The 25,844-nt window shown below is 39.3% G+C and overlaps 1 protein-coding gene across 1 annotated transcript in view; it reads left to right on the forward strand.

Moving 5' to 3' along the window:
- Rai14 (retinoic acid induced 14) overlaps nucleotides 1-25,844 on the forward strand; it is a 123,811-nt gene that overhangs the window by 15,945 nt on the left and 82,022 nt on the right. The window lies entirely within an intron of this gene.

The raw sequence follows: 25,844 nt of genomic DNA on the forward strand, positions 1-25,844 counted from the left end.
TTATGGAATTACATATTACCATGGTTCATCATTGGCCTTAAGAAACTTGTTTAACTTTCTCTTAAGGCCCTCATAGTAAAACAATAATATTCCCCACTGCCTGTACCTTCACTCCCCCTGAATTCCCAGGGTACTGACTCATTTGTTGTCCGTCCGAGACGACTTTGGATTGGATGAACCAGGTATGATGTCAGAATTACAAATCAAAATCTCCCATCAGAGGAAATGGAAAAAAATAACATAGCAGAGAGGTTACACATCATGATGTCTTAACAAAAGGTTGCCTCTTAAACCCTGCTGGAATCTCAGTGTTGTACTTGCTGCATTCCAGATGCTTCAAGCAGGATTGCTGAATGGGAGTAATTCATGGAGGGGTATTAGATGGAAGCCAAGATATGTCACCCTGAAAATGGGTTTGCCTGGCCATTATTTAAAATTAGGTAATTAAATATGAACCTAGATTTTATTGCTTTACTATGAATTCTGTTTGACAGCTTGGCATAACTGCATTTTTGTAATAAATAGAGGCTGCATCTTTTATGGCCAGCATGTCACATGCACACTTACTTTTGGCTGAAAAATATCTCTTGAGGCTGTGATGTGACAAGTAAATTACTGCTCTGATAAGGACCAGGCCAGACAAGATGCTTTTAGTGTGATGCAAAATACAGTACTGTCTCACTTAAAAGAAGACCTGGGAAAGATTCACAGGAAAAAATTGACACCACCTTTGCTTTTTTTTTTTTTGGTAACAGGGATCAGACTCAGGCCCTTGCGCTTGTGAGATAGACAGCAACACCACTGAGCTAAATCCCTGGCCACTCCACTTTGCATTCTTAAGATAAATTGACTAAAGCTCAGATAATTAACTAAAACTTGGTTAAGATAAATTAACTGAGCCTCTGTTAACTAATAATGAATTAAAACTCAGAACTGACTTGATAACCACGTACTTAGCCACTGGCCAAACAGAGACCCCAGACATTTAACTTCTTGGCTGCCACTCTCCCAGGAAGCCTTCATCCTGCTCATCTGCTGCCTGTATAATCCCAAGCCTCTATATCTCCTTTGGCTTTCAGTTAAGGAAGAAAAGGCAATTTAAATGGACAAAATTGCTTGGTTCATCAGATACAGGTTTGTAAATTATGTAGTTTAACAAATGTCTTCTTCCATTTCAGGGGAATTTGAGTAATTTCCACTTATTCAAGTTGAGATTGTTTTAGCAAAATGTCTTTGGTAGACAGTTGCATGATATATGTAGGAGGGCAGTGGGTAATGATAGCACAGAAAGTTTTGGTTTGAAAATTTAAGGGTGGTGACATCCAGAAGGGTGTTGCTAGATTTTAGTTTTTAAATAAAAACTGAAAGAATTCCGTGATTGAAAAAAATCAGCAATAATACTAGTAAAAACTTCTGGGATTTGGCAGCAGACATGGTAGACAGAGGAAATGTTGGAGGAGCCCTGAGGGAGGAGAGCAAAGGAATTGGTCTGATAGAGCCAGACAAATTCACATCGATTCCCATATTCATCCCAAATTGCTTCCACAAGCTACATCGTTGTATTGCTAAAAGGAGGGAATAATAACAAAAAAGAAAACCATTTTAGATTCTAGTTTGTTAACCACCCTTATGCTAATAATGATAATAACTGCAAATCATTTTGAAGTAGTTACCATATGTCAGATACAATGCCAGCCTTTTTTGAGACACTGATATATTTTTACTACAGACCTTATATGGTAGGTTTTATTATTAAGCTTATTTTGCAAATGAAGAAACTGAGTCATAGCGAAGTGCAGTAATCTGCCAGGGCTCTTAGGACTTTAAATTGTAGAACTTGATTTTTTTTTTGCCAAGGATTCCAGAAACTGTGTTTCCTGAAAAAAAGAGCTCAAGTTGGAGACTATTTTATGAAACAGGGCCATCTAAGGAGAATCTTGAAAAAATGACATAGAGCTGAGATTTAGGCTTGTGACCTTGACAGGTCTCTTGTTCCTCTGACCTTGTTTTTTATCCCCCCATCTGAAAATGGAGGAAATAATATCACCCTTACAGGTTTATGGTGAAGGTTAAATACACTCGTGGATGTCAGACATACATCCCAGGGATTGATGTTCAGGATATATTTACTCTCTTCTCCTACTAAGAAACCCACAGTATAAAATAGTATTCAAAAGTTTATAGGATCAGAGGGAAGAATATCTGGTAATACTTGCTACTGAGGAGGGAAACTGAGAGCTGAGGGAGAGAGTGCAAGAGAAACTTGCTTTTCAGTGTATGTCTTTCCACATGAAGGTTTCAGTACATATAGATGCACATGTATATATTTGTTGCAAGAAAGACAAGTTTACAAATGATTACATGCACTTACATGAGCCAAATGATAATCTCTACCTAAAGCGAGTGGTCTTTCTCAAGTATTCTACAGCAGCACCAGGCTTCCAGTTTTCCTGCTTGTCTTTGTGTGCAGGAGAAGGCAAAAGAAAGAATTCTTTGTATTTCTGAGGGTAGGCAAAAGAGGATGGCAGATCAGGTTCATGCTTACATAGAGAAAAGACAGGTGACCCACTGGGGTGATCGGGTTTCAGCCAGTCTGTGTGTGGGAGGTCTGCAGCCAGATTAGTTTGTGGCCATTGAGAACAAATCGCAGGAGTAAAAAGGGGAGAAGAGTGGTCCTAAGGTGCACCCTGTGTATGGCCTTCAGGTTAGTCTGCTACTCCAGGACCATCAGATGGGGAGAAATTTACTCAGTATCCTTTCTGGAATGCTTGACTTAGACTTAGACTGACTACTTGTCCAGGGGAAGTTTATGTATGGGACTGAACATGATTCAGTGGGGTGTAGTTAATGTCATTGTCCTAGTTCATTTGATCCCTAAATGCATGGGACCCTACAGATAATTCTTAGAGGTTAATGTGAATTTAGGAGCTTCTACGGTAGGTGACATTTTTCAACTCACATTTACTTTATTTTAAGGAGTTGTCACACTTGGATTTGATACTAGAGAGGCAATACTGGAAAACTGCAAGGTATTCCCCTCCCGCCTCCACCAGTACTAGGAATTGAACCCAGGGCCTACGTATTGAGCTATGTCCCCAGCTTTTTTTTTTTTTTTTGTGAGACAGAGTCTTATGAAATTTCTAAATTGTCCAGGCTGGGTTTGGACTTGCAGTCCTCCTGCTTCAGAAGCCTCCTAAATTGCTGAGAGTACAGCTGCTGCTGTTATGGCTTGCATCTGGGTGTCTCCCAAAGCCTCAAACACTCATAAATGGAAACTGGCTGGATCTAGGATGTGAGTTACTGGAATTAAGGATGTGTGATACTAAATTAGTCCACTGACTGGAATTAGCATAGTTTTGGGTGTGACTGAATGTATTTACTGAAGACAGAAGCCCCACCCATGGTGTGGGTAGCACCACCCAAAAGCCTTATAGCTTTGATGGGATAAAAGGGAAAGGGAGGCTTGCTACTGCTGCTTGCTGCATCGCTGCTCTTGCCTCCTCTGCCATGAACTGTTTATCCATTACAAGGACCCTCTGCCATGCTACCCTGTCTTGGAGCCGATGGACTGTGGACTATAACTTACATAGACTATGAGCTGAAATAAACCTTTACTCCTTTAACTTGTGGGTATGGGTATTGTGTCTCAACAGTGCAAAAAGTAAAACAAGACAGACATTTACCACCATTCTCTGGGCAAATTTGAGCCCAGCCTAGGCAATTTAGAGATTTAGTGAAACCTTATCTCAAATAAACAAACAAACTTAGGGTAGGATATAGCTCAGTTGCAAGCCCCTGTGTTCAATCCTGAGTACCCCCCAACCCCCACATGCACACAGAAAAGCTGATAAATTTAGGCAGGAGGAGGAAATAAACACATGCAAGAAGTAACTAAGGCAAAATACCAATAGACTATAGGGAGTAAAGGGGTTTTTCAAGAGGATATAACTGCTTGTTAGATTGTAAAGGTTGGTATTAAATGCTTTTGATTTTCAGAGGGATGAATCTGAATGGGAGAATTTGAGGGCCTTTATGGAGGTGGATTTTCACCCAGACTTTGAGGATATGTGGGCCTGGGAAGCATAGGGGGAGGGGGCTTAGCACAGTAGTAGACTCAGTCTCAAAATTGCCCTTGAAAATGCAAAACAGTAAGCCTTCAAGGCCAGGAGAGTTCCCAGCATGGCTCTGAGTATTTCAGTGAGAACACTGTAGTTATTTCAGTCTAGTTTTTGAAATGGTTAGACTGACTTTTATGCTAACAAAGCAAGTACAGAGTGTTATTATTTATATGTTTAATAACTGCCATTATTTTATATGCTTTTCCTTTAGTTTGAAAGTGGCTTCTTTACCTATTTAAATATTTGCAGCAACTTGTATGTGGTTCCACATGGAAAAATGAGCTGTCATCATGAGAAATGAGGCCAAAGAGGTTGGGATTTCCCTTTGCTAATAAAATGCTCAGGCTTCTGGAATTTCTATGCAAATGCCAAGTTTTAGTGCCTTGTGTGAAATGGGAGGGGTGGTTGAAGGGTGGGGAATGGGATTGAAATATTTTTATAACAAATCTTGAGAAATGCAACTCCAATATGATGGAGGGCTTCACAGTTTACTTTGTGGGTGTGTGTTTAATTTTATGAAAGAAATGTTCTCAATTATGTTTTCCATTGTAATAAGGAAGCAGCAGGCATGCCGTTAAAAAAAATCAAAACAGGCAATTTAAAATGGTGAGCTCCATTTTAAGATTAAATTAATGGTATACCTTTATGTGGCCATGAGTAAGGACCAGAGCCTTAAGCCAAGGAAATGCACACACCCCGTGAATCTTGAGGAACCAGACACATCCTGCTCAGTCAAGAGCTTGAATTTGTTGCCTGTTGAGATAATAGCTTTCACGAAGGTCGACAACTGACATCTCTGCCAGGGTATTTCTTTTCAAGGAGTTTTAGTCATTTATAATAAGTTTTTACAGATGTCTAAACCTCTCTCCCCACCACAGATACTTGCATATACGCACAAAGACAGGCACACACACACACACACAGGGAATATTTAAAGTTGAAGTCTGTAAACAAAGGTGCCTTGGCCAAATTCATTGTGAAGCTAAGCCTCTGTATTTTTTTCATAGATATCATTTTAAAATATATGAGGAATGACCCCATTGGGTGGAGAAAATTAATCAGGTTTGTATCGTGGTGCATATTTTCCAGGTCTTGTCATCCCATTTTAATTGAGAAGTCTGCTTGCTGCCTTATTTCCTCTTGTGTTAGTTGGCTGGAGAGGCCTTAACAAAGGACCACTAACTGGGTGGCCTATACCACGGATTTATTGCCTCACAGCTCTGGAGGCAGGAACCATGATGGAGGTGTTGACAGGTCCACACCTTTCTCCTACCTTCTGAGGGATTTTCTGGCAATCTTTGTCTCATAGAGAAGCATCATTTCAATCCTCTTCTTCATCTTCATGGGACAATGTTTCTGTGAATGTCTATGTCTAAATGTCTCCTTTTATAAGGACGTATTTTGCATTTCCCTCTTTCTAAGTTATCTTTGGTTAGAGTCCACTCTAATCTCATTTTAACTTGATTACTTTTGTAAAAACCCTACTTTTAAATCTAAACGAGGTCACATTAGGATGTTGGAGCAGGTTCGTACTTCAACATGGGATTTTGGAGAGGACACAGTTTTGACACATATCACACCTTCACACCTTTCCAGTGAAGAGCAATTTTACGGAAGCCCCTGTCCACATGCACTCATAGACTGTAAGGTGGGAACATCACATTTTTCAGCAGGAGCCACTGCCTAATACATGGTATTAATAGCAACAGTGAACATGTGTTGATATAATACTAATCCTCATATATCAAATGCTCGGACTCTGTGCTAAGCCCTTTATGTACTTTGTCATTTAATGGTCAAAAGACTCTATCCTGTAAGTACCTCTATTGTGGCAGCATTTTACAGAAGAAAAAAAGGAAGGTTGAGGGAAGGTGACTTACTCAGCCAAAGTTATATATGCGGTAAATGGCAGAGAGTTGGGGACCTTGGTTCTTCATGATATGAGATCTTGCACAGTCGCTGCACTCATCGGGGACACATGGCATTAGCATTCCTACTTTCTAAAACTGCAAACTTCACACCATGATCTGTTCCATAGTTTCTTAGGCTTTGATGAAATCCAAGGCTGTCTGTAACAACACAGCTCAAAAAGGCAGCACAGGGGAAAGTCTGGGGAAATCTTGGTTGTTTGAGAGTCATGCGTTTCACATTCACTCCTGAAGGGAGAAAGATTAGATGCTATTTCTGCTCTTCCACGGGACGTGGTGACATCTGTGTCTAAATGGAGCCCTGTGGCTGGCTACATGGAAGACAGCTTCAATCCAGTTACCCTGGTCCATACTTCTTTCTTTCTTTCTTTACATACTTCTTCTTTAAACATGATACCATTCGTATTGTATCGCTGGAGACTGATGTGAAATCATGGCCCCTTTGAAACTTGGGGAGATCTGATAGTCTATACACAATGAGTCATCTGGGTCATTGTCTTTTATCTCTTTATTCTCAGTTAGCTAGTCATTTTGAATGAAGGCTATTACTGACTTACATGTTTTGCTTGACAAATTCTTTGTGTAACTTCTGAATCATCTTGTGAAAATTTTTAGTTCAGCTCCTACCCAGATGTCTTTGCTGTATCAAGGTGGTTATTTTCACTAATATGATGATAGGGGAAGCATTAGCCAGAGGCCCAGTATGTCTAGACTTGGTTTTGCTTTTGCTTGAGTCCCTACTGCCTCCTTCCTTCCTTCCTTCCCTCCTCCCTCCATCTCTCCTGCCCTCTCTTCTTCTCTCTTCCTGTCTCCTCTCCCTCCCCCTCCCCCTCCCACTCTCTCTCTTTCCTTTCCTTTCTTTTCCTTTCTTTCCTCTTCTCTCTCTCTCTCTCTCTCTCAAATCTCTCTCTCTCTCTCTCTCTCTCTCTCTCTCTCTCTCTCTCTTTCTTTTTCTCTTTGCTTCCTTCCTTCCACCCATGGTGTCATACATGCTAGGCAAGGGCTCCACCACTGAGCTATATCTCCAGCCCTCTACTTCCTTATTTCAAAAAAGGAAAGGTAATGTGCTCGATCAACTTGATTATTTGTTAATGTGCTTTCCATTGCATTAATGAAAATGCTTTCACTTTCTCAAGAAGCACTGTCTGAAAGGAGTTTGTTCTTCATATTTTTAGGAGGACTAATGATCTGATGGTTTCTAACTCTCTGCTTTTCCTGGGACTGCCCAGGTGGATTGGATTGCTGGAAAATTTTAGAAATTTATAATAAAAGAACAAGAAAAAGTCTTAAGAAACCACACGCTGTCCTTGGATATGTTTATTTTGAAATATATTTCTCAATGTGGAGGTCATTTTTAGGGCAATTTTTAGATTTGGTCAGTTTTTGGAGAGATTTTTGATGAAAAGTTCAGTCATGGTTCACTGATGGTTCTGTCATTATTTGAAGGGTTGCTTCTTAAATGAGAAGTCTAGAGTCCTGTGAGATCCCAACAGATATACTGATTGGTGATAGATTAGGTTATTACTGTATAACAAAATACCAAGAAAGACAGTGGCTGAGACAATATAGATGTTGTTTTCTTCTGAAGGAAAAGTTTCAAGCAGTTGAAGGACCCTAAGGGCAGCTTCACGGCATAGATTCCTCCAGGGACTCAAGTTTTTCTGTGATGTCCTTCTGTTCTTTCTATGGCTGCATGCGGTAGCCACTGGTCATATGGGTCGTATGGGCTCTGTAACGTTTGAAATGTGCCTAATCCAAATTGATATGTGGTATGCCAGATTTCAAAAACTTTGATCCCTCCTAAAAAGAATGTAAAATATATTGAGAAGATTTTATATGATTTTTAAATAATTATAAATTTTGGTGCTAATATTTTGGGCATGCAGTATTAAAAAACCTAGTAAAATTCACTTTACCTGTTTCTATTTACTTTCTAAAATATAGTTATCAGAAACTTTAAAATGATATAAATCTTACAATTCTGTGGGATGGCACTGCTCTAGGTTACTCAAGTTTCATGGTCAACATTTAAGTTTTAAGAAACCAGAAGAGGGAGAATAGAAGTAAAAAGCATTTTCCTTTTTAGAGAATGTGCACAGAAGGGGCACAGATCATTGTTCTTATATGAAACTGCTTGGAGCTTGGTCATATGCTTCTGTTTAGCTGCAAGGAAGGTGGGAAATGTATTCTCTAAGTGGCAGCCAGAGGATACTAGCTGATCCTCAAAGGGCAAAGGAAAACAGACATGGGAGTCCATTAACTCAGCCATTGGCCATTTCCATAATCTCATTTGAGACTTACATGTGCCCAAATGTCCTAAAACTTTTGTGACTTCTTATAGTTTTGATTACTCACAAGATGGCTAATGCCCATTATTCTCTTGGTGGAGGCCTTTCATAGTGTGCTGTTTTAAGTGAAATTGAATGCCTTTTTTGTTAGGAATGGAAATTGTTATCAGTTGGTGACATTAGGTAATCAGTCAGGCTTTTCCTCTTGTCTCCTAACACACTGAGTGACCTGATCTGATAAGATATGAGATTAACAAGGTTCTGTTTTAAGTACCATTTTACAGTCATAATTTTGGGGTGCCTACAGAGATAGGAGTTATAATCTGATCTCACACCTTCATTGACAAGCTGGGGAATGCTGTCAGCATAAAATTATATATTATACATTTCAGTTTAGGTCACCTTGAGTCTATGTATTTAGTCAGCAAGTAATTTACAAAATTGTGAACCTAAGGATTCTTAATTACATCGATTAATTTAATCTGACTATAAATGACAATTTGATTCTTAAATTGTAGGGCTCAGAATTCTGAGCAGAACTTTAGATCTGTTCCAGAATAACATTAAAAATAGAGGAGTAGGGCCAGGGATTTAGCTCAGTGGTTCTGCTGTCTGCCTCACAAGTCCAAGGACCTGAGTTCAATCCCCGGTACCAAAAAAAAAAAAAAAAGAGGAGTGCTACTTCCTAGATATGTATGTTTACTGACATAAAACTAAGATCATATTAGCTTTATGGGGAGCCGTACTGCCTTCTTGTTCTTGCTGAATTTATGGTTAATTCTTTTGTTCTCATTTGTTGCTTGCAAAGCCGTGGGTTTTCTCTTTATGTACTCATGCTGTCAGGTTCTTTAACCCAAATGCAGGACACTGTGTTTAAGCCACTTAAATTTTACTCTGTTGGTTAAATTTGCTAAAATTCTGTTTTGTTAGATAAATTTTTTTTTTTTTTAGTTTTCGCATCATTTTAAATTCTAGTTCTTATCCTAATTATCCTAATCATCCACAAATTTGATAGGCATGCTCATTTAATTCTAGTTTAAGTCATTAATAAACACTGAGCATCTGAAAATCTGCACTCTCAGAGATAGATTTTTTATGTCAATGTAATATATATGAATATGCATGTGTGTACACACACATATATGTGTGTGTGTGTGTGTGTGTGTGTGTGTGTATGTTGTTTGTTTTGTCGTGCTGGGGACCAAACCCAGGGCATTGTGCACACTAACCTGAGCAAGTGCTCTAACCACTGAGAAACACTGCCACCCTAGACCATCTTGTTTCCAGCTCACCCACTGTACTCTTTCTCAGCCCCTTTTTCTAACTTGTCCCAGTCTTATCCCTTAATATCTATGTGAGTAAGTTACGATGTTTGACTTTCTCACCTATAACTCAGGGTGATACCAGTACCTCCCTTAAAGCATCACCAAGAGGCTTAGGATAAAATCTGACAGTAAATTCTCCGTAAATAATAGCTACTGCTGCTTAGTGACATGCCTGGCATTTTTGGGATCCCTGTAGTGTGTGTTGAACAGTCTCTAAAAATTTACTGCTTGCTTGAGCTAATGTGACTGATGATATTCATGAAATACTCGAGCAGTGCAAGGCCTGTACCATTCAAAATGAACACTGGTTCATGGACAGTCAACTCCATGTGAGTTTAGGGCTGGCTTCATTGGAGAGGTGAGCTTGGAAGTGGGCCATCATGGCTGAGCAGGTTATGTTTAGTAAAGTAAACCAGTACTGATGGGGGGATCCTCAAGAATAGAGGTAGGAGCAGGGTGTGGTGGTGCACACCAGTAACCCAGAACTGTGGAGGGCTGAGACAGGAGGAATGTAAGTTCGAGCTTAGCCTGGGCAGTTTATCCACTTAGCAAGAGCCTGTCTCAATGAATGAATAAATGAATAATGCAGGATTTTTTTTTTTTTTAAATAAGGAGTAGGGATCTGTAATGAAGAGGAAGGTGTGGATAGACAAGTAATAGGAACATAAGTTCCATGGGTGGCCTGGGCTTCTCTGTGCAGTGTTGAAAACCCAGGGTGGGGTGGGATGAGTAAAACTGAAGATGAGGTTTCAAGATGATTATATTTTGGCAGCTGGATGATTTAGGGGTTTTTAGAGACTGTAACTGGAGAAAAGGGCCAGGCCTTGGGCCAAGGCTAGGGTGGTGGCTGCTGTGGGAAGGAAAGGATGGGATTTGAGTGGGTGTGAGGTGAAGAGTAGGGAGGGAACCTAGATTCCTGTTGATAGCAAAGGAAGGTCTCTAATTATGTGGCCACACCCTGCTCTCGTCCAGCCAATCAAGGCCAGTGCCCCTCAACTCCTGGGAAATCTGACATGGCTTATTTTTGCACTTGCATTTCAATAAGCAATTTAGTAGGAACAAACATTAGGAAACCAGAAAACGTGACAATCTATTTGATTAAAAGAGAATGTTTAAAGGACAGTTGTTTAATACTAAAAAACACTAATCTGACAGGCATTATTCTAGCAACTTCATTTTGAAGTATTTTTATCCCTCTCTCTTAGAGAAGAACTATGCTCACCTCCATTTTCCAGATGAAGAAACTGTAGCATAATAACTCACTGTGTTTCTTTGCTAGTGCTGCTGTTATAAAGTACCACAAATTGAGAAGAGTGGCTTTATCCATAGAAATTTAATCCCTCACAGTACTGGAAGATGAAGACCCGACTGAGGTACCAGTGGGTAGGTTGTTTCAGAGGCTGTGAAGGAGAATCTAGATATCTCTCCTAGCTTCTGGTGGTTTGTCATCAGTCTTTGGGATTCCTTAGCTTATAGGAACTTCAGCCTTAACCTGGCCTTTATCTTTATGTGGAGGTTCTCCTATATGTGTGTCTGTGTCTGAATTTCGCCTTTTATATGGACACATGTTCATGCTTATTATTGACTAATTACATCTTCACGGACCCTGTTTATATTCTGAGATGCTGGGGAAGCCTTCAACACCTGAATTTTAGAGGAAATGAAAAATCAACCTGTAATATTTATCCAAATCATGAAGGTCGAGTAGGAATTAGGATTTGTTCCTGGGGACTCTGGCTGTAGGAGTTTTGGTTCCACCACAACTGCTATGGTTCATATAGGTGTTTGCCATCAGGAGATACAAAATATGATGATTCTAGCTAACTGAATAAAGTTCTGGAGTTGAATTTCAAATTCCTCATTGCAGTTGCCAGTGCCAACTGAAAGATGATAATCATGGGTAAACTTTGACCAAAACATGCTGCAGTGAAACCTACCAGCCGGGCCCAGAATTATCATTCTGAAAGCCTTTGGTGCCAGAGATAAGAGTGGGGTTGAGAATATGGAAATCAAAGTGGCTAGACCTGTTTGGGAAGGAGGTAAGGCAAAGAGAGGACCTGAAACTTAAGGAATGTAGGTGCTTGCTTTCTGTTTTTAAAATAACAAGGTGTAGATTTAGCCTTGGAAAGGTCTAAGGTACAGCTTCCCCTGGGTGGTGATTTCTGGCACTGGGTTCAGGCCTTAGGGAATTAGCTCTGCCTGGGGAATAGTTGAAAACCAAGGACTGTTTTGTAAACTTTGGACTTAGTGTTCAGTAAATCCACTAGTCATGGGAGTCTGTTCCTTTAGATTCCTGCCTCTTCATGTTCATTTGAAAGCCACACTCGCCTTCCCTTAATGTGGATTAAGGTGTCAGGTGGCAGTCCTGGGCACATCAGGCAGTATGGGACCATAGACTCAGCTCTGCCTGTGGCATCTGGCCAAGCTCCTGCACCAGTCACTGTACTGGATGAATGAAGACAAGATGTAAAATGAAAATACTAATTGTTCATCACCATCACCTGATCCTTGCAACACCTGTCTCATCCACAGTTACAACTCTCCCCAGGTGGACAGAAACAACAGGTCAGTGTTATTTTCTGGTTGTGTTTCCTTAAATGTGGTCCCAGTACCCTCCTCTTGGCCACATTTGAATGTGCCGTGTAACATAGCTAGCATCATTAGAGGCCTGACTTTTTACTTACAACACAGCCATGTGTAGTTGTCCTTCACTATGCATGGAAAATTGGTTCCAGTACCCCCATGGATGCCTACATTTGTGGATGCTCGAGTTCCTCATACAAAATCATATAGTCTTTGCATAGACCCTATGTATGTCCTCTTTTATATTTTAGATAATCTCTACTTATCTAAAATAATGTAAATGCTGTGTAATTAGTTGTTTTACTGTATTGTCTAGGAAATCATAACGGGGAAATGTTTATATGTGTTCAGTATAGACACATTTTTCCCTCAATATTTTCAGTTTGCTGTGGATTGAATCCATGAATGGGGAACCCACAAATGTGAAATGCCAATGTATTTGTTTTGTACCTAAACTGAAGATATTTGTACCTGTAGTTCATTAGTGCAAGTGGTTGAAGAACTATACTAAAGAGACCACAGTTTTGAACTTAGACCTTGTAGTGAGCTAATTCAATACGCACTGTTCCTTGGGTAGAAAATTGCCTAAATTTAGACCCAATTTATTGTCTGGCATGTGTGTCTCACTGGTTGGGAGAGAGCTTGACTCACTGATTCAGGATACTGCCATGCATTACCAGAAACAAAACAAAACAATACTTAGGTGCTGGTTTTGATGAGGTGGCTCTTACCAGCTTCATTGGAAAAAAATAGTTATTATTATTCAATTCTTGCACATTTGGGAGTCATTTAGCCACAGTTTTTCAAAAAGATTCAGGATAGCTTGCTTTTCCTGGAGAAGAGATTTTCCAGAACAGTCCACAAAGCCTTCCAGACAGGTTTCTATGGTTGAACATGGTGACTGTTCCCTATCTTCAAGGTCTGATACATTAAGCCTTTTGTGAACCTTGTTCACACTGATAACACTGTTTTTCCTCCACAAACCTGTTTTATAAATAGCACTTTTGAGTTGGACATTGTTATAATTTTTTGATTCAGGGTCTCATCATTTGGTTTAGGCTGACCTTGAACCCTCTATGCAGCCCAGGCTAGCCTTAAACTCATGGCAGTCCTCCTGCCTCAGCCTCCCAAGTGCTGGGATTACAGATGTGTACCACGACACCCATCTGGCACTGCTATCATTCTTGACACACTTAAGGAAAGCTGTATTTAGGACATAATGTTAAAAAAGGGAAGAGTTTATTGCAGTTTTATTTATATTAATGAAAAATTGAGTAACCTAAATGTTGAAAATATAGGCTACTTGTTATATTCATATAGAGGAATGGTCTATAGTCATTAAAAATGTTAAACTCAAAAATTATGCAGGAACTGAGAAAGTGCATGTGATAAGTTAAGTAGAGGGAAATTCAAATTATAAAATTATGTATTAAATAATACAGCAAATATAAAACAAATGCATGACACATACCAACTCTTCTTAGAAGATACTAAGAAAGGATGTGCATAAATATCTCTCTTTAAGGATATTTACTATGGTGATAACTTTTAAATACATAAAACATAGAAACTACTTATGAAAGTAAAAAAAGTGGTTGAGTATATTTTAGGCATATATTGCATAGCCATTTAAAATGTTGCAGAAATCTACCAAAGAAAGCTGCTTCCTATATTAATTATTAAAAGGTAAATCCTTTATTAAGCAATCAAGGCAAATTCTAAACATGATTTTCATATTTATGATGTTTAGAAAGTTTTAATGCTTTTCACTTTCTAGAAAACAATCTTCAAACACTTAAACAGGATTAAGAGGTCTTCCCGAGCAGATCTAAGGTTTATGAAAATGTATATTGGAGTACTTTATCTGGAAAAAAAAAATTTCTCACATTTTATATATTTTTTATTTTCAAATTTTACCTATATATGACAAATTTCAAATTATATATCATATAGTATATATTACATATGATCTGTGTATCGATCATATACTGTATGAATACATTGCTAGGCTTTGGAAGGAATTTAAGATTCACTGACTTCATGGGAAATCAACTCTCTGGGGCCTACGTCTAAGTGTCTCAGTTTTTAAGCCAAAAAGAGAACTCTACAACCTAAAGGCATCCAGCACATTCTTCAGATTCAATCAGTTATCATCTTCTGAGTGCATGGAGACTGGTGTAGATGCAATTCTAGTAAATTGCACTAATAAACAGGTTTCACTGAGAACCTGTGGTAGCTTTTTTCTTTATTTCAGTTGAGTGCATCCATCTTTCTTCTAGGTCAGTGGTTCTCCAAGTGTGAGGCCTCCATTGTGAATGTCAGCACACTTGGGGAGCTTCTTAGAAAAATGCTAACTCTTGGGCTCCACTCAAGATCTACCTACAGGAACTTTGGGAGTAAGACCCACTAATCTGTGATCACCCCCCACACCCCCATAGGTAATTTGGCTTCAATGAAGTTTTGAGTCCATTCTGGCTCAATAATTGCCACCCCTCACACTATATTGCAATACGTACTAAAAGAGCTTTTAAAATTACTGCTTGCTAGGATCCACTCCCAAGAGATTCTTTCCGTGTCCAATAAGAGAAGGTTGGCTAGTGAAGAGTTGCTATAGTTGATGTTACTTTCAATGAGGAGAGGTTTAAATGGATAGCTGTACAGATGAACACTTGCATTGATATACTTAGTCCTAGTTGTTTTTTTAAAACTCCACCAAAGAATAAAGAATAACTCCACACTTGAATGGCTAGGCATTATTTTGTGCGCAGACCTAGATGTGTTACTTAGGAGTTTAGTTGGTAAAACTCAAATTCCGTTTACTTCAATTACTGTCTTTTTATACTTCATACTTTTACACTTAGATGTTTTAAAATTGAATATCAAAATATAAACCATGGCTTACATTGTATTTCTCTTCTACAGTGCTGTTAGATCCCTAAGAGAAAAACAAAAAAATTGGAAAAGCAAACCTTGTAAGTAAAGGGGTCCTGGTCACATAGCCTTAGCTCTTCCCTTTAGTACAGGGAGGTGTGAATTTTCACACTGCTCTTTGGAGCCACCAGTCCACTTGCATGTGCACTGGAGGGACAGATTTATAGCCACTTTCCTTTTCTCCTCTGGTGTTTGCAAACAACCTCTGTACTGAATAAGTGATCTATTGTTTTCTATCTGTTCTATGAAACTGCTGGTTTAATACCACCAATTTCCATGTAAAAGATCTCAACAACACTTAACAAAATGCATGTTTTAATGCTGTGATTTTGCCTTTTATATGTTTTGTTTGTTTTTGTTTCTGTTAAGTGCTCTTCTAGCATAGGAATGTAATTGTTTTGCCCCAGTGGTTTCTTCTGTCCATACAAGGGAGTTGCCTTCTTGGAACTCAAATTTATAACCACTTCCTTATTTTTGTAATGCTTCCTAATATACTTTTCAAACAGCATAGGAATGTAATTGTTTTGCCCCAGTGGTTTCTTCTGTCCATACAAGGGAGTTGCCATTCTTGGAACTCAAATTTATAACCACTTCCTTATTTTTGTAATGCTTCCTAATATACTTTTCAAGAGACTTGACCTTTCCATAATTCAATTTTCCTTGAAATGTTAAATCACCTACTTTTAGCAGCTTTGGCTTTATATGACCAATGGAATGTGAATGTCGTTCCATTATGAAATGTTGCCCATTTAATCTAAATACAATGAATATTTTTATAAGGTAAACATAAGTATAATATCACTTAAAGATTGTTTTCTGCCTTTATCTTTTCCTTCCTATTTGGAGGGTGAGTATTCGGAATATCTAGGCTGAGCAATGGATTTGGAGATGGTATTTACACGCACTTAACAATGATTTTTTGCGGGGGATACTAGGTATTGAATCCAAGGCCTTGCACATACTAAGTTACATACCCATTGTCTACCACTGAGTTACATACCCATTGTCATTGGTATTTTAAAAGTGACACCTGACCTGTAGAGTTAGAGACTTGTGGAAGAAATTTTCGTATCAGTACTCCAAATCATTGGTGTTGGGCCTATTATGTGATTTATGCTGTAGCATATAGGTATTTTTTATTCCTGATCTGTATAGTTTACTATGTTGCTAGCTTCTTTAATTATTGTAGGAGTGTTTTTCTCTGCTTGAAATGCCAGGCTATCTCTGGTGCATATGACCCCTCTGTGGTGCCATATATGGTTCTTTAACTGTGAACTTTGTACTATGGATTGTTTTTCACTCCAGAAAAGTTTTTCTTCTTCCTTAACAAGAGTTAGGGACTCAGTCAATCCCTTTGCAACATCCATCTCTCACCTTCCACCCTGCATCAATTACAGCATTGTAAGAGATGATAAATATGTAAAACATTTGGTCAGAGAGGCAGAGATCAGCTCTACCTGTCGCTGTTACTTTTTTTTAAACAAGTCAGAACTTGGCCCCTGATACTCTGGGCAGAACAGCGGGCTCTATTTCCTGATCTTAGCTTTGCCAATTACTTGTGTGTGATGCCTGCAACTCACTTTGACTCCCTGAATTTCCACCTGGGTGAATTAAGATGTCCTCTAAAGTCTTGTTAAGCTTTAAAATTCTGTATTTCCTGACCCCTCAGCTCCTGTCCATCTTTGTGTTCAATGGTAATTGCTTCTGTAAGAGAGTATGAAAGCACTGTATTTATATTTATTTTTATGGGAATTGTGCACAGTCATACAGGCATCTGTTAGAAAAATATGCATTTTAACTGAAGTCTGTTTAGGGCGCTACCAGTACCTAGTCAAACTGAACTTCTTCCTCTATTCTGTGACTTCTTATAATCACTAGTAATTAAGAAGGGGAGAAAAGCATCTGATCCTTACTGTAAGTTGTGATTATAATAACCTTCCTTTGAAATATGCAGGTCTTTTTTTCACATTTCCTTCAGCACAAAGCAGAACTGTAGACAGGAAATCTCCGAGTCTCTGACCTCTCTAGGGTTTTGTTTTATGATTTTTCTTGAAGTGTTAGGGTTTGAACCCCAGGGCACCTATCACTGAACTACAACCCAGCCCTTTTAATTTTATTTAAGTTAATTTAATTTAAGACAAGGTCTTGAACCTATGATCCTCCTGCCTCAGTTTCTCTCAGCAATGGACTTATGTGCCACTGCGCATGCCTCTCCTCTCTCCGCTCCTCCCCTCTCCTCCCTGCTCCTCCCTCCCCTGTTCTCTTCTCTTGCAGTACTGGGAATCAATCCCCAAGCCTTACAAATGCCAGGTACATACTCTCCTACTGAGGGAACCCCTAACTCTTGCCAAGGGAAAAGCAAAAACTTAGACAAAGATGGCAAAAAGAGGTTGATATGGGAGAAGGGGAGGAAAAAAAAAGAAAAAAATATTTGTAATTTTTATATATGTATTTAATGACTGCTTTATTTCTGGAGTAGAATAAGGCAAGGTCCTGTCAAGATATATGGAAGTACAAAAGCTTAGCTTCTGGGTTTTTTCTGTATATAATTCAGGATAATCTAATGTAGTTTTTGGAACCACATTTTTTTTTTTTTTTTTGGTTCCAAAGTAATTGGTTTTGAAGTAATACAAGTGCTGTGCATGAAGAAACTTAAATGTTTTCAAAAAATCTATAAAGATTAAACAGTATAATTATGTCAGTTGTTAAATAGTTGTCATTTCACTAACCTGCCCTTTTCACCAAAATGGAACAGAGAAAAGTCCCTCTTTCCTTCAATTTATGTAGAGCATTTTTCATAGGTTGCAGATCGCTTTGGATTTAAATATTTGGCTATTTTGCCAAGTTGCAGCAGTGAAAATGTCAATAGTTTTTTTTTTTAATTATGATACAATTTTACTTTCTATTAAAACTGTTGGGTGGAGGATTGCCTGTAAGAGACATTATGTTGCAGATAAAAGTAGATACCCAGTAGCCATTTAATTAAAATATTGCCAATAAAACAATGATATGGGGTTATTTAGAAATTTACTTTCTAAAGTTGTCCTTCAAAGTCTGTGTCAATTTTGCATAGAATTTCTAATTTCTCCAATATTTTGGAGTTTTTAAGAGTTTTTATCACTCTTATGTGTGCAAAAACTTTACCTATATAATATCAAGTGCTTTTACACACTCTACTGCACATTAATACCATCTGAGGAACTAAGTTATTTCTGCTCCTCACCCTCCTTCCATATAACTGAAACAAAATTTTCTGTGAAGATCCTGGTCTGGTATTTTTAAGGCTCATTGGAACTAGCATGTTTGCACATGCCTGTAATCCCAGCATTCTGGTAGGCTGAGGCAGGAGGATCCCAAATTCGAGTCTGTCCTGGACAACTTAGTGGATGTGGCTCAATGTGAAGGTCCTGCCTTCAGTTCCCAGTAGCACAAAACAAAAGCTCCTTCAGAGATTTGAGAGGGTGTCCTTGGCAGAAGAACAAGTTTAGAACTCTTGATCTAGGACGAGGAGCTGTCAGAGGTAGTCGTAAGGGTGCAAAATTGTAGGGATCATTGACCTGAGGGGCATCAGAATAAATTTTTCATTCCCACCCTCATTGATGACAAATGAGAAAGCCTTCCTGGAGCAAACAAATGTGATTTTAGACCTGATTTCAGATGCAGTTTCTTTGTTCTTCGTCTGACTTTATACATGCAAATAGCTTTAGTCTTAGTCCAGAAATATCGACTTTGACCTTGGTGAGGGAATATACCCTCCACTTTCCATGTTAATTAGTTGCATTCAGTTGCTAGAGCCACCATAACAAAGTACCATGGATTGGTGGCTCAGAACAACTGAAATGCATTGTCTCCCCGTTTAGAAGTTAGAAGTCTGAAATTAAGGTAAGAGCTAGACCATGCTCCCTGTGTGGGAAGGAGCCTTCCTTCTTCCGACTTTCTGACACTCTGCTTGTAATCTTTGATATTCCTGGTTTACAGACACATTGTTCCAATCTTCACATTGTCATCTTGCCTCCATATGAATGTGTTTCTGTGTCCAGATTCCCCCTTTTTATGAGAACATTAGTCATATTGGACTGTGGTGCCCTAATTACCTCATTTTAACATGGGTACCTCTGTAATGTCTCTTTCAAAATAAGACCTCTGAGGTACTGGAGAGGGGATTAAAATTTCAGCATGTTTGTGACGGACATAATTCAATCCTTCAGTGCATACAGGGAATGCCTTTTTATTTGTTTATTTCATTCTTTTTATTCATTATATTCAGGGGATATAATTCCTCACACGAGACATAAGTAGGAATCATTTGCTCTGTGCAAAAGGTCATGAAGAGATAAGCTAGTTTAAACTTATCAGTACATAAGCTCCTCACTACGTTTTCTCAGTATACACTTGTGATAGATAACAAATAAAATCAGAACCTTCCATCAGTCCTGGAGTTCATTATCCCAACAAGTTCTTCCATGAGTCAGCATTGGTTAGACATGGAAGGATGGCGGAGCACAAGTAGCTCATGTGGTCCTGGATACGTTTGGTTGGAGGAGAAAACCTTTGTAATGGGTAGGAAATCATTGAGTACTAAAGTATGTGCCAGTCTGTAGGTTTTATTCTGAAAGAGAAGCCTAAGCACCCCCAAGGTAAATTAGGCAGTCAACCGACTTCAAGCAGTGTTAACAGGACTCTCTTATGTTGAGTGTGGGAACCCAAGAGATGTGACATACACCCACCCTGGTGCTTATCAAAACTTTATGTCCCATTTGGTAAAGTAGGATGCAGTATTAGTGAACACTCACCCTAAGACTTTCTGTGCAGAAAAAGGATGATGTTGTCTAACTTCCTAGACACTTTGTTCATATGATAGAGCTGGTTGGTTACAGCATTTGGTTGCTGATTGATAATTACTTTGTAACTCCTTCATAGTGAACCTTGCATGGTCTCTTGCTGTGGTGTAGACACCTGCAGATAGACAGTGCTCATCAGAGACAAAGCAAGTCTTAATATAGGGGATTAGGGAAGAACTTTAATGCCTGTCTTCTGGCCAGAAGGCTTAGCAGTTTGCTAAGGGGGACTATCATGAAGTGGGTAGAAGATTTAATTTGTGCTTCCCACATTTGCTTGATGATGAGAATCTAAGGGACTTGTTAAGATGAGGACTCCCAAGGTGCTTTCCCTGAAGATCCTGGTTCAGAAGTTCTGGTGGCCCCTGAAGATCTCCCTTCTCACACCTTCACCACCCTGTGCAGGTTAATCTTATCAGTGAGTAAATTTGAAAAATTCTGGGTAATAGGATTCTGTGTATGTTTTCTGGGGTTGTATCCTAGAGGGCCTTGCACATAATAAGCAAGTACAGCCCAGATGGTAGTATTCTAGCATCTGCTCTTTCCCAGTGGCAGAGATTAATCATAGACTACCGAATATCCAGTCTCCCCTTCTTCCTTAGTTAGAGCTTTATTTTTTCATTTGGGATGCAGTGTACTCAGAAGAGCTCATGTGTTCCTGTGTCCTCAGGTAGTGGTCAATAAGAGGTGATGGGCTGTGCCATGTGCTGAATGTTTGTGACCTCCTAGAATTCATGTGCTGAAAAGCCTGATCCTCTATCTATAAGATGCTGTTTGGTAGCAGAGATTCAGGAAGGTGGTCAGATCAACCAGCCATCTGGGAGGGAGGCAGTGGGCTTTCTCCCAGTACTGAATCTGTCAGTACCTTTACCTTGGATGTCTTAGCTTCCAGAACTGTGAGAAATAAATGTTGTTAATTGGCTATATCATTGTTACAGAAGCCTGAGCTAAAACAAAGGGACAGCCTCAAAGGAACTTTGTTATTCTCCTGAGAGTTTAGACCTATTTTGCTTATTCCATCTTCCTTTTATTCTATGGGGGATAAGGACTTGATGGTTAGCATCCCATCTGCTACTTTGAACCCTGAGGTGATCATAAAGATGGAAGGATCCTGATCTCAAATGGCCTTGGGGTTGTCATAGCTTTAGGGTGACTCATTTAAGCCTCCGATTCTGTGTGCAGACTTCTATCTTAAGTAAGCAACTTTTATATCAGGCTTCCTTTTTTATGTACAGTTGGACTTAATTCTTTTGATATTTCTCAATTTGAAATTATGAATTTCCTTGAAGCTAAAAAATCTATCATTAATCCAATCTTCTAATTTCTGTGTCTTCAAGGTAAATTTCCTGAACTCAAACCTGCCTTTCTTCCCCCATGAGTAAAAGGAACAGTTTGGAGTTTTGTGTAAGGACCCTCTGATTTCCAAAGTACCCGGAACGGGTCCCTTGGTGGGAGGACCGGGTCCAGTCACACTGCATCTCATCACTCTTACCACTTCCTGAAGCAGTCTGGAAAAGTCCTCTTGTGTGTAATCAGTGTTAGCTGTCTTAAAGACTGGCATTGAGTTAAAATGTTTACCTTTCATGTGCCTTTGGGGAAGAGCCAGAAGCTGGATGGTGCCAGATCCAGTGAATAAGGTGGATGAGGCCGCACGTTGCGAGCCTGCCTCGGGATGGCGTGCTGTGGCAGTATTCACCTCATTTTTTTATCATGCCTTTCAAAGACACTCACGAAAGAAGGCTTCCATAACTGCTTCGGAAAGTGGCAAGAATGATGGAATGAGTGTGTTTGAAGTGAGCAGGAGTATGTGAGGGAGATTAATGACAATATGTCTTACTATGATACATTTCTTAAAAATTTAAACATTTACCATATATTTTGTTCACATCTCATATTTCTATCGAGGATATTCCATTGTGACAGTGCATCAGAAGTACTTTGTAAACTATAAAATGCCTCACACATGTCATTTCCTGAGGTCTTACTTACATTTTGGACATTGTTTTCAACACATTAGTACAGTTATCTCAAGTGACATTGCTGGATGTTAGGTGTTACGGACAAGAAAAGTTTCTTTGTTTCTAGTAAGTTTGGGAAATATGTTCAGCATGATAAAGTGGTCTTTATCACGGACCTTCTCGGTGCCTTTAAAATATTAGTATCCATTGTGAATATCTAGGAAAGAGGAGGGTTGTAGTGAGGGAAGGGATAAGACACATGATAGGACTTTTAAATGTAAAAACCCAGGATGTGTATCTAGAACAATGTTGGAGAAATGCAATTTTAGGGGAAATCATGTTAACATGTAAGCATATGTGTTTAATATACTAGATGCCATTGTTCTCAGAATGGTCTTTAAAATTTATTTTAAACAGAACTGAGGCTTGCAAAATAATTTCAGGTGTTTAGAGCAGAAACTATATTGGTCAGCTTTTCATTACTCTGATCAAATACCTGACACATATAACTTAAAGGAGAAAAGGCTTATTTTCAACAGTTTCAGAAGTTTCAGTCTGTGGTCAGCTGGCTGTGTGGCAGAAACATGGTAGAAGGGAGTGGGAGAAAAGCTGCCCACCTCATGGCATAGAGGAAGCAGAGAGAATAGGAAGAGCAGGGGAGATTTAGAAACAGAGAGGAAGAGGCTGGGGATCAGATAAACCTTTCAGAGGCCGACTTTCTTCCTCTTAGCACATTCAGCTATGAGCTGATGAATCACTGATGAATATATTGCCCTCATTGTCTGATCACTTTCCAAAAGCCCCACCTCTCAACCCATGAACCTTTTAGAGGACATTTTTCATCAAAACCATCACTAAAACCATGTAAATGTGGCATTGGGTTGTCTGGGATTGGGGAGTAGAAGAAACCAAAATTGAGTGTGTGTACCTCCTGGTGGGTATGCCAGCCAAGGCAGAAGACTGATTTTCTATTTGATTGTTGAGGCTGAGTTGTTTCACTCTCTACTAGAGTCAAGGTCAGATGATTTGGGGCATATGTTAACCTAAGTAACAAATATTGGTGTAACCAATTATTGAACAAGCAAAGAACTCTTAGCTTTAAAATCCAGTCCCAGATAATAATGACTAACCATTTTGTTGAATATAAAACTAGGAGTATTTAAAATGAACTATACTGTGTCTAGATATTTTCCTTGCATTATCAGAAATTCTTAGCCCCAGGATTCTGTTTTTCATTTACTATTTCTGCCCACCTCTCTGATAAGGAACATGGATATTGGTTTGCTGATTCTATTAAGATTAGAACTGCAGTAGCCCAATCTTAAAAACAGCAGCTATGCTCACTGGAGAAAAGTGTAATGAAAGTCAACGACTAAGGGAGACTTTAGGAGCACATGAAAATTCTCCTGATACTTCCCTAACAGGAATATTATTTTGTTTTGAGTTAAGGGTATTTAGGCTAGCCAAAGATAAAAGAGAACAACAACAACAAAATAGTACCACCTGGATTTATAATCTATGCTCCTGTATAATAATTCTACTTACAGTATAGGTGGTGTTGCTTTCATTAAATACAGGGAGAAACTGAGACTTAGAGCAATTTAAACACTTAATTTCCCAAGGTCCCACAGCGTATAGATGGGAGATACGAGATTTGACTACAGGCTTATTTAATTCAAAAGCCCTAGTCTCTGCGTTGCATGAGCAAAACGTAATAGTTTCAAAATATTCCACAAATCGATGGTTTCTCATTGTACAACTGGTAGTACCATGATCCAAGCAGCACCCATGTCTTACCGAGACTCTAGCTGTGGCTTCTTAATTGACTTCCTTGCTTCTACCCTCACCTCTGTTCCCTGCTCTTAGCCACAGAGATTCTGTTGGTCACTTTTGCTTTAAAAGGCTTCCCATTCCCCTTTGGAAGCAGAGTCCTTACTAGGTGGCAAATCCCACAGGCTGGGCCCTCTGATCTCATCCCTCTGTTAACCCTGCCCAGAGCTCCTTTGCAGTCCCTTTACCTCACCCAACCCTTGGGACCTTTTTTTTGCTGTTCTTTACCCCATAAAGCTCTTCCACAGATCTCTGCTCAGTTGTCACCTAAAGGGACCTTCCCCAGTACCTCTTAATATAAAATCAGTCTTCTTGCTTTCTGTCCTCTCGTTTTAACTGTTTAAACACTAGCTTGACATAGTACCTGTTTGTGACATCCTTGTATAGGGGCTGTCTTCCCCCTTCAGCAACATCCTGGTGAGCAATAGGCTTTGAGTGGCTCACTGTATGTCATAGTTTCTTTCTTGTTGCTGGGATAAAGTCTCAATATCCACAGGCTAAAGGAGGAGAGATTTATTTTGGCTCATAGTTTGTAGAGGTTTCACTCTGTAGTCTGATGGCTCCAAGGCAAGGTGGCATGGCACAGGGGAATGACAGAGGAGAAACAGTCCGTCGAAAGGCAGGCAGGAAAAAGTGAAGCAGCAGCATTGACCCTCCCTTTCCCTTTTTTTAACATTTAGGCTACAAACCACAGCCAGGGTGGGCCTTCCCATTATCCACACCTGGAACAATGCTAAGCCAGTCAGTGGACTAATTTAGTTATCACACACTCTTAATCTATAGTCACATACCCTAGATCCAGCCAGCTCTAAAAAGGCCCACCTGTAATGCAGGAGGCTTTTTGAGGGGGACATCTAGATACAAGCCATAACACTATGGGGTCTCCAGCCTGGTGTAGAGGACCTCCTCAGTACGTCTTTGTTGAATGAATGAATGACTGAATGGATCACAGTTACCTCAGTAATAAATTGAGGGCGTTATCGTCTTCCCAGAATTCTTACAAAATCGGAAACTTGAAAGGAATAAGACTTTTAAAAAACAAGAATTTCCTGGCAAGAATTTAGGTATTTGTATGCATCCCTTGGGTAGTTACAGTACAGCAGAAGAAAAACAACCATATTTCCTGCCCTCTAGGAATTTGAAGTCTGTAAAGAGCTCTGACTTTGGGAATTTTGATAATACACATCTGGAGCTGTTAGTAGCAAAAAACAGGGCAATTAGGCCGTATTCTATACTAGGTTACAGTAAAGGTATAAGTTTTAAAAGGACAGAGTAGGTAGATAAACATGGGGACATTTTATGTGATATGCAGAAATTTGAGTGTGATCCTCCAGGTTAATCTGAGGCTTCTTGGCTGTAACCAGTTCCAGTGAGGTTATTGCCCTGTGCCTCCTGAGTCGGCCTTTCTGCCTTCATCTAGACATTACACCTGAGAAAGTTAGGAGTCTCAGTAGCCTTTGCCATATGGCTAGCTAATTATGGGTTAATAATTGGGTAAATTTCTTAAAATATTTTTTGAGCCACTTCTACATTTCCAGTCTCTCCTCCTGATTTCTAGGAACTTCTTTAAGAGGAAAAAAAGAATCTGATTAGGCCAGATGTCCTTCAGTGGGAATTGTTTTCCTCTCTTCTTCCATCTCCTACCATACCTGGGAGATTGACTGATCCTAGGAGAGACATCTGGGGACTCACCTTCACCAAGTGCATTTCTTCTCTGTGGTCAGTGTTTCTGACCGGTGGTGGTCAATGTGTGTATCTTCCACTTTTGTACACTCAGCATGGTGTGCATGTGTGTATGTGCACATGTGCCTGTGTGTGGATAGTGGATTCTGGTTGTGCTCTTAATAAAAGACATAAATTTCCATCATCTATAAATTAAACAGTACTTAATTGTGGTTCATCTTAAGACTGTGTTTATTTTAAAGAGTCGCCACAAAGAAGATCTTTGAATTTTTCACATACCTAAAGTTAATGATAATAAGAATCAAGATTTTAAAAAGCTGTGTTCTTTCTCTCTTCCTCTGTTTAACTGGCACTTAAGAGCT

Source organism: Fukomys damarensis, unplaced genomic scaffold, assembly GCF_012274545.1.
Source record: "Fukomys damarensis isolate Sample0158 unplaced genomic scaffold, DMR_v1.0_HiC HiC_scaffold_1, whole genome shotgun sequence".
NCBI classification, from domain to species: domain Eukaryota; kingdom Metazoa; phylum Chordata; class Mammalia; order Rodentia; family Bathyergidae; genus Fukomys; species Fukomys damarensis.